The sequence below is a fragment of the Marmota monax genome, unplaced genomic scaffold (genome assembly GCF_021218885.2).
Source record: "Marmota monax isolate L192 unplaced genomic scaffold, Marmota_monax_Labrador192_F-V1.1 WCK01_AAM20220418_F8-fsc00015, whole genome shotgun sequence".
Classification (NCBI taxonomy): Eukaryota; Metazoa; Chordata; class Mammalia; order Rodentia; family Sciuridae; genus Marmota; species Marmota monax.
Genome location: NW_026692194.1, coordinates 26284557 through 26294943, shown reverse-complemented (window position 1 = coordinate 26294943; position 10387 = coordinate 26284557).

The window sequence follows — 10387 nt, the reverse complement described above, 5'->3', positions numbered from 1 at the left end:
CTCAGGAGGCTAAAACCAGAGGATCATGAGTTCAAAGTCCACCTCAGTGACTTAGCAAGGCCCTAAGCAATTCAGTGAGACCCTATCTCTAAATAAGTATAAAAATGGGCTGGGGATATGGCTCAGAGGTGTAGCACCCCTGGGTTCAATCCCCAGTACCAAAAACTCAACAAAACAAAATAAAAAACAAGGTGATAGAAGTTGAAGTGGCCTATTAAAGGGGTCCCTGGTTACATCTCTGGCCCATACAATCATGTAGCACTATGTATAACTATCCAGAGCACACGAGGATCCTTCAATTAATCTGAATAGTGTTTTGTATTTTATATTAAGGCAAAACAAGATACTCCAAAGAGTAGAAACACACACACACACACCAAAAACAAAAAACAAAATAAAGAAAGAACACCTTCCGCAGAGCTCAGCCCATGCTTTGGATCTGAACAAATTCAGTGCAATTTCTTATCCTATAACTCTTGCGTCTTTAGGACAGGGCAATGAAAGTGAATGTTCTAAATAATGACCCGAGGCGCTGCAAGGGTCTGAAGTGCCTCACAAATCACCAAAGAAAGATTAAATTATGTCTTGTACTTACCAAAGCCAAAAAGTGAACTAATAATATATTTTAGAAACCATGACTCCAGGAGCTGAAATGGGAAACATGGCAGTGTTTAACCCCAATGTGACTAGGACATCAGTCACCAAATGGCACTACAATAAAAAGTTTCCAGTTAATTCTTTTGTATGTGGATAATAGGTATGAAAAGCTCTTCTATGTTAGGAATTCTCTGAGAAAAATTGTTAGCACCACCAGCCTGGCAGAACAGCTGCGTTGGCATCACCTGGGACTAGTTAGGAATGCAAACCACCAGCACTGGTACCCTCCCCACCACAGACATAATGAAAGGAATTGAACATTAGAATCATCTCCAGGGAATTCATTTGCACTCTGAGATCTTAGAAGCACCAGCCTAGGATAGGGAGTAAGCAGTCTCTTGGAAAGCAAAGAACCCATTTGTCTTGAACAGACCTTTGGGGAATACAACTATTTATTCAATACCTTTTTTATGTTCTAGCTACTATGCAAAGAACTTTGTGCACGATTTATCTCACCTTAGTTGTTATAATAGTCCTTGAAACCAGTATAAAATTAATTCTATTTTATTGAGATAAAATCCCATCAAGCAATCTGCCCCAAATCATACACACTAAGGAACAGAATCATAATTTACATTAGGTTGCCACTAGTTGACAGAACATTATTCCATCTTTCTTCCTTGGGTTTTAAGCCATCTGCAAGGTGGGCAAATATGGAGTGTTGTGGGTATTAGTTCCATGAGTTGTCTTTATCCTCTGCAGAAAATCCTGGAATTTTGCACTTGAAATTCCCATATTCTGAATGGTGGAATGATTTCCTAAAGCCATTCAGTTAATTAAAAGTAGAGTCCTGGGTGGATTGCAGGCTTTCTGACATCTTGCTTCATGCATTGCCATCAGAAAATACAGAGAACAAGATCACAAAATTTATCTGAAATTCCATTTTTACGAAATAATATCTGCTAAACTCTGATGTTGATTCTTCTATTCTCCAGCTCTATTGAACTATAATGGACAAATAAAATTAGTATATGTTCAAAGTATATCACATAATCCTTTGATACGTGTATAGCTGTGAAATGATGACAACCGTCAAGCTGACTAACACATCTATCACCTCATATAGTCACCTTTTTGTGTGTACTTAGTGAGAAGACGTAAGATCTACTCTCTAAGCAAATTCAAATATAAATACAATCTTGTTGACTATAGTTATTATGCTGTACATTTGTTAATTGGGAGCATATTCTTGCAAGTTTACTCTTATATGACTCAAGGTACCTCAGCTAGCGGGGATTTATTTAACAGTGAGGAGAGGCAGGGGACAGTGACACTCCCACTTCTGTCTATCAGCCACACACAGCACTCATTCCTCTTCATTTGCTCTATTCCTGTCCTTTCTGTAGACGACTATCCCTCTGCTTACTCCTTGACTTGTAGGTGGTTGAAAATGGCCACTCTGGCCTCAATGTGACAATGTCCTGCAGTTCACGTGTCAAAAGCCACATGACCCTGTTTTTTGTATCTCTATTTCCAATTATCCAGAATGAGAATTCAGATTATTTATTGGTTCTTCATATCAATCCACCTAAATTGAGTTGTTATTAAAACTGAGCCAGGAAGCCTTCTCTTTTAGTAGGGATTGCGGGTGAGGAATAATTCCAAATATAGTCCTCCCTAGGTCTCCACAGGAGATTGGTTCTGGGACCTCATCACCTCAGATGCCCAAATCTATGGATGCTCTAGTCTTTATGTAATATGACCTACTGTTTGCATATAATGCATATACATCTTCCTGTATACTGTAAACCATCTCTAGATTAGTTATAATACTTAGTACAATGAAAATGCTGTAAAAATAGTTATTGTATTATTCAGGGAATAATAATTGTTTTTTAAAATTAATTAATTCTTTATTGATTTAAAAAAATGACAATGGAATGCGTTACAATTCTTTAATAATTGTTACACTGCACTGTTTAAGGAAAAATAATATACATGTTCAGTACAGATGCAACTTTAAAAATATATTTTCAATCTATAGTTGTTTAAATCCATAAATATGGGAGCCCCTAGATACAAAGAGCTGATTGTAATAGAGTAAGAGCTAGGCAGGCATGCCTAAATATATTTACTACAGTCTATTTAATATAAAAATGAGAGCATACCTTTTGTAACTATTTTTTCACTAAATATTTTGTCAACACACTTCCCTGCCTATCAGTATAATTGTAACTTGTCATTTTCAGTGATAGTGTAGTCTCTATTCTATGTACCTGCCTTAGTTTGCTCATACATATACAGATTACTCTTGCTGGATATTCTTTCCCCTAGGTGTTTGCCAATATAGTCAATGTTGTTATGAACAACCACCATAAATCTTTTTGTCCAGTCTAACTATTTTAGGATAATTTTTTAGGATAAATTCTTACAAGCAAAATTGCTAGATTTAAGAAATAAGAACAGTTTAAGGCTTTTTTTTTACCACCCAGAAAAGGTGTGCCTGTTCATATCCATCAGCAATATAGTTACAGCCTGCCTTCCCACTTCCTCACCAGCACTAGGGATTATTCTTTTTTATCCTTGCCAGTTTGATAGGCAAAATCTGAGCCTATTTTTCTTTTAACTTGTGTTCTTACTGAGGTGGAACAATCTTTCATATGTTCGTTGGCTTTTGGTATTTCTTGTTTTGCATCTTGCTTAGTTTTAAAACTCAACTCTACACAAGGGTAGAATGACTTGAACTGCTGTCATTAGCTGTCTGCTTGACCAACTTCATCTTGTGGCTTCCTTTAGCTGCTTATCCACCCCTCTAAAAAAACCCACTATCCTATCATCTTCTTTAGCATAATATTATTTGAATCACACAACATGTAAAACCAAGGCTTTAGTTTAATACACATCACTGTCCCTTCAACCCTTCATGGGAATGTTCAAGGAAAGGTGATTTGTTATTCTAAACTATGTGACAGAATGTCTGAGACCATAGTACTCAGGGATTAGAATGCAGAGATGGGGATGAAGGGAGACTGTGAGGGATTCAATTCATCTATCACAAAGCAGGAGAGTTTTTCTTATCATCCAGATCTCTGAAGAAGGACAGAGAAACCTATTTCTTTTTAATCTTCACTTCCCATCCAACATTGATGGGCAATCTTGAATATTCTCACATTTACTCCCCCAAACCTCAAAATGATTCAGGAAAGAAGACTCCCGGGGTGTCAGACTGAGGAGAGAGGAGGTGCATTGAGAATCCTAGACATTTTGAGGTGTAGGTATAGGATGGTGGAGCTTGGCTACTTAAAAATGTCCTTCTGTGAAGCCAGGAGCCTCTGTAGTTTGATTCAGCAGAGTTTCCCAAGCTTCCTTCACGATCAGAATCATGTGATGCTCTTACTTAAAGCAGATGTTCCCAGGCCCCATCCCAGACTCACTGATTCAGACTCTTCGGGTGAGGCTCTGGTGTATCTACCATCAGGAAATTTAGGAAATGCTAATTTAAAGGGTCTGAGGGGATGGGGTTGGGGTTGTGCCTCTGCAAAGGGGTGCTTGCCTAGCACGTGTGAGGCCCTGGGCTCGATCCTCAGCACCACATAAAAATAAATAAATAAAATAAAGGTATTGTGTCCAACTACAACTAAAAAATAAATATTAAAAAAAAGTGTCCAAGGGAAGAGCCCTTGTAGGAAATAGCTTATAGGATGTCCACTTAGCCTATAAGGTACCTGCCAACCAAACTCTCAACTTATAGATAGGTAGGGTTCTATTTGAGCTATGTTGTCCCTACATCCTTGGATGCTGTGAAGGAAATGAAGCTGAACCATTAAATTCACTCCCTCTGCAAATCATAGATGGTGTTTAGAGACAGCTGGTCTATCTCTATAACATTAACATGGAATCTCAAGAGCGTGGGCCAGCTTTATTCTGTCTGGGGATGAAGAAGCACTAAAATGGTCTACAGAGAGTCACAGAATGAAACACAGATTCCCTTTTCACTTGAAGTATCTTGATTTACTTTCAATAACTTGCCCCCAAGACCAAGATGCTCTAATACTTTAAAAAGTCACCTATACATTAGTAAAACCTCTAACCTGAAGATGAATTGAGATTAATGGATCTTCTGTTTCTAAATGCAAATTCTTTGGGAAAGGCTATCAAACATCCATAATTTATATAAGTTACTTTAACTGGATTACTGCAAATGGAATGAATAGAGTGTTATTTTTAGGGGAAAGGGTACAGAATGGGCAACAGAGGTGATACTGGGCAGAGAAGCCAAGGTAAAAAGTCATGATGGGGTTGTTAGAGGCCAACACGGTTGCATAAGGACAGGAGGTGATCATGAAGTGCTTTTTCCTTGTGGTAGGAAGTGTGTAGGTATTTCTGACATAGGCTGATCTGTTCACCATCTGTGACACAGGGTGGATGTCACACAGCATGTAGGATCTGTTAGATGCAGTTTTCAGTTGTAACTAATACCTGGTTAGGGCTCCTGAATCAAAGCTTAAAAGCATGAATGGATTATTTTGAGATAATTCAGCGTGCTTAGTGCTGATTCGCTGTTCATTCACCTGGCTAATTCATTGTACATCTAACAACATTTAGCCCTTGCTCGATACACAAGGATGACCCAAATTCTCCCTCAACAGAGATCTGGCAATGGTTCTCTGGCTCCTGGGGCTGAGGGTATTTCTGTTCTGGGTGTCTTGATCTACTGTTTCCTTTTGCTCATGTTTCAAGGGTTTATGAACTCCTTTGGAAGTTATCCCAGTGCTCTGTTGTGATCACAATTTCTAGACACTTCTAGGAGTTAGTAAGTTCTTAAAAACTTACCTTCTTGTTCCTGAAATTTCTCTTGCTTCTGAACACTCAGTAAGAAGCACCGCATTCTTAGTCCTCTGATTCTACAGTTTCCTATTTCCCCCACTGTGTGTCTTTAGTATTTTGTGTTAAGTATGCAGGAGGGGAGACTATTGTCCTCTGGGAAGGCATCTGTTTTATTGAAGATGGAAATATCTGACATCCTCTGGTCTCCGGAAGATTCTTGTGTTGCTCTTCTTTAGAGGAAGTGCCACCATAGAGAAGCGGGTGAAATTGCTGAACTTCAAATGTAGGCAGACATTTGAGGGATGCATGCCTACCTTTAACCCCTTATTGTACACCAACAATCCATTTTGTTGTTTTAAGGGTTCCATTCCTTTGCCAAGGAGATAGCTTTCAAATTTCACTCCAAGGTCCCCACCAGGCTGAAAATACAGACTTAGGGTAGGTTATTTGATGCAATTAAAATTTCATCTTGGTGATATATTTAGAAAAAGTATATCTGAGGGTGGATCCTGGAAGTCCAAACCCTGAATCCCTTGTTGAATTCACAGGGGAAACACAAAGGAAAAAGTAGGCATCTGATCTCTTGAGGCAAATGGACCCTGAGGCTGTCTTTGGCCTGATAGTGACTGGGTGTGGCCTCCTGGTGCAGATTCTTCAGCTTGGGTTGAGAAAACTTATATGAACAAAGCTGAGGAAATCTGTACTTTATTGATGTGGAGTAGAACATAATGCAATGATCTGCATATATAATAAACTCCTTTTTAGTATCACTTAAGGAGGTTGTCAAATTCTTTGCAAGTCTGAATTCTCAGTTCTTACTAGATCTCTGTGCTATTTTCTTCATTTATGGCCGGGCATGCAGAAGCATACAGAGATGCAATAACCTGCCTGAGATCACAGAGTAAATGAAACAGGCAGAGATTATAGACTGCTTATCCCTTACTGCACCCCTTGCCCATCAGCCTACCTCACACTCTGTCTTCCAAGAGAACTGCAGTCCACAGTTCCTGGGGCAGGGGTCGGGGGTCAAATTTAAGTGCAAATTGAAAGAAAAGGAAATGGTTGGAGCCTAGCATTCTGTTAACATTTAATCCAAACCTGTGCCATTTGACTAGTAGCACCCACATGATTTACTATATCCATGATTAAACTCACTGTAAAGAAAATATATAGAGTATACTAACACTAATGCACATGGGGAAGAAAACTGCAGACTCAAGGAAAATCTACGTTTGTTTCAACCACACAAGCCACAGTGACTGCTATTTGTTTCTTTCTGTCCACTCAAGGATTAAATTAAGACCAAGCAGTCTGGAACAGCTTGAGGATTCCTCCATTGAGTCATGGAAGGTGTCAGGTGGTATCTGACATGCTGTCACTGAGGATAACGATACACAAGTGGTAGTCCTGGGAGAGCGTCTGGCTCTATTTAGGCCCTGCTGCAGAGTGATATATGTAGAGTTTACAGTGATGTTAGAAATGAAGCAGAATGATGTAGAGCTAAGAGCATGTGCTTTGGAGACAAATAGTCTTGGGCTTGAATTCTGCCACTCAGTGATGGTATGACTGGGTGCATCTTGTAGGTAATGATTAAACAGCATAGGATGCAACTCAAGAGGGTTGCAAGTTGAGGCCAGCCTCAGTAACTTAGCAAGACTCTCAGCAACTTAGAGAGGCCCTCTCTCAAAATAAGAAATAAAAGGGCTTGGGTGTAGCTCTATGGTAGAATGCCCCTGGGTTTAATCCCCAGTACCCAAGGGGGCAGGGAGGGAAGCGTAGGAAATTTGGGTAGTCATATTGATAATGATTGAAGCAGCTATTATTAAATGAATGCTCACCATGCTAAGTGATTTCACCAATCACCACACTGAGTGACCTCATTTAATTTTTGCAACAACTCTAGTAGATGGGCACTATTAATAAGTGTATAATTAATCAATGTCAGTTCCTTTCTTCCTTGGCTGAGAGCAAGTATTTACTGAGTGCTGGTTATAAGCAGCCACTGCTCTGGGTGCCGGTGATTCATTCTTGCAGAAGTGGTGATCCCCTCTCTCAAGGAGCACTCAGACTCTTGCTGAAAAGGGGAAGAAGATAAAGGAGATTCAGCATAACCTGAGCTACCCAGAGCTTGATAGGAGCAAATGAGGAGGAGAGTGTGAAGTACATGGGGGAGCAGGAAAGGCAGAATCCTCAAGGCTTTTGTGGCCAGAGAAGTTCCTGGACTGCTGGAGATCATGGGCTTCTCAGTTCAAGTCCAGTGCTCTCTACTTCTTGGATGGCCATAGTCACTAAGACTCTAGGGGCCTCCTTCTTCCTAAGGAAGGGACTGCCTTAAAATACCACCACCACGCTTTCCCCGTGAAACTTTTTGAATTCACCAAAAAAATAGAATAGAATAGTAGGCCTCATTGTGTCCAGTCGCCCAGATTCGACAATTATTGACATTTTGCTACCCTTTGGTGTCTTATTTCAAAAGAACACTTTTAATGGGATAACTCTGTAGCAGGTCTTAGGGATGATTCCAAAGGGACTGGGTAGGTCTCATGTTTATTTTCCCTTGTCCATAAACTGAATCCTCTCCTTTTCCTCCCCTGGAAAGGCACCCTCCATTCCCACAAGGCTCCTGTGTTCCAGCGGCCATCACTGCTAGAATAAAATAAGCTGGAGGAACAGTCTTCCTTCTAAACTGAGCCAAGCATCATTGCTGTTCTTGTCTGATTTGCCTTCTGCATATGTGGCTTTTCTCCCTGCATCACTCGGAATGCAGGTTTGGTGAACAATAACTCAATCATCACATGGCTGGTGTACTGTGGGCATCTTTAACAAATGGATTGAACACAATGGGTCTCTGAGTTAAGACGCTGGACCTCATCAGGGAACTGTTGTCACCCACATCTATTACTTGGCAATCACCTGGTGAATGATAGATCTGATTGTGAAAATAGATTTGAACTCTGTCTTTTTTTTTTTTTTCCCCTTCATCTGACCAAGTCCCTAGAAAGGAGTCTATGTCAGATGGTGTGCTCTGAGTGGCAACTTCAAAGGCAGAGATAATTTTTTAAAAAGAATGCTTAGATGATTAACCCATGGAATTTAATTTGTAATGCATTTTTTTTGGATTTCAAAAGAATTGATTAAACCTATGAAATAAGATCAGGTTATTTCTACAAGGGAAATCCTTTTTAGTATTCAGTAAAGAGACTGACTGAGGTTTGTCAGAGTGAGGATAGTGCTGCTTTTGTTAAAAAAGAAGTGATTAGGTATAGGAGAAAGCATTTTGGATGACTGGACAGGAGATTTAGTTTTGTTCTGTTTTTTGTTTTTGCATACGAGGGATTGAACCCCGGGGCCTCAGCACATGCTAGGCAAGTGCTCCACCACTGAGCTACACCCCCAGCCCTTTTTATTTTGAGACAAGTTCTTGCTAAATTGCCCAGATTAGGCTCAAATTTGCAATCCTCCTGCCTCAGCCACCAGAGTAGCTGGGAATACAGTGTGTGTCACTGCACCTGGCTAACAGAAATCTGAAACTCAAGTCTCAGGCTCTGCCTTTGATGAACCAGGTGGTATTTAGCAGGCACTTCATACCTCTGCATCTCAGTTTCCTTTCATGTAAAATATGTAAGATCCTCTCAGCTGTTATTTTGTAATTTTTAAGAGGGTTAACTTCAGTGTAATCATCAAATGTAGGGCTCTCTGAAATCAGAGAAAATGGTTTCAGGCAAGGCCTGCTGCTTGTTAGTTGTATGATTTTGCAAAAACTCAATTTTTATGTTCTCCATTCTCATCGTCTGTAAAACTGGTGCAGGGGTACTAGCTACAGCTCAGACTTGTTATAAAAGTTAAATGTACTATGGAAAACTCTGAGTAAGTGGGAGCTATTATTATTATGCGTCCTTGTCCCATTTATATACTATTCTACCTAAATAATCAGAGATCCAGGAAGAAAAACAAATTGTCCAACAGTTTTACAGAAAAATGTTGGTGTTTAGTTAGGCTTTTTTTCAAGAGTTCTTTGCTGTGAAATAGCACTAGCTTACATGAAGATAGGGTGAATTATGAGTTCTGTGTCAAGTCTCTAATTCATATTGAATTTCATTCATTTAAACAATCAACCAGAATCACTGTGTACTGCTTTCTAGGCTCTTGACATCCTTGTAACCTCTAAGGATAAAAAGACAAATGTGACATATTTATTGCTATTATGGGGCTTATAGCAGAGGTGGCAGAAGTAGACACATGCAACATCATTCTAGTACATTGTTTATCAGGTCTCTCTTTTTGTGCTTTGCAGAAATTCTATCAGATTTGGAAATCAGAAGCCTGTGACTGTTTTTAAATTTGTTCCCCAATTAGCTTTCTCTTTGATAATGTTTGATTCAGATACAGATTGCCCTGGTTGAAATCAGCAATTGGGAGAATTCTTCTCTTCCTAAAAAGATTTTTTTTTGTATCATTGTTCAAAATAAGCAAGCAAGCAAACAAAACAAGAATGGAGGGCAGCCTGGATCCACTTAAACAAACAAACAAACAAAACCCCTCAACATAATTAACTTACACTGAGTCCTCACTACTTGTCAGGCAGTGTTCTGGGCTCTCTGTGTGTAATAATTCATGAATCCTCCATGTTAAGTAGATTCTGTCATAATTCCTGTTTTATTGGTGAGAAAACTGACAGATTGAGTAATTTGTTAGACAACTAGTTTGTGGCTCAGTTGGAATTTAATCTCTTAACGTGTGACCCCTGATCTAGGCAGGTAACCAGTAGTTTCTGAATGGAACGAGATTATTTATAATAGTTTTCTATTGTTTATTAAATATTGAACTCAAGAAAATTAAATCACAGCAGGCTGCAAATATAATTCAAACTTTTATTAAATGTCAGAATATTGGATCCTTAGATACATTTTACTTCTGGGCAATTATCCAGGTTTGAAGTCTGTATTTAAGTATTTGCTGCTGT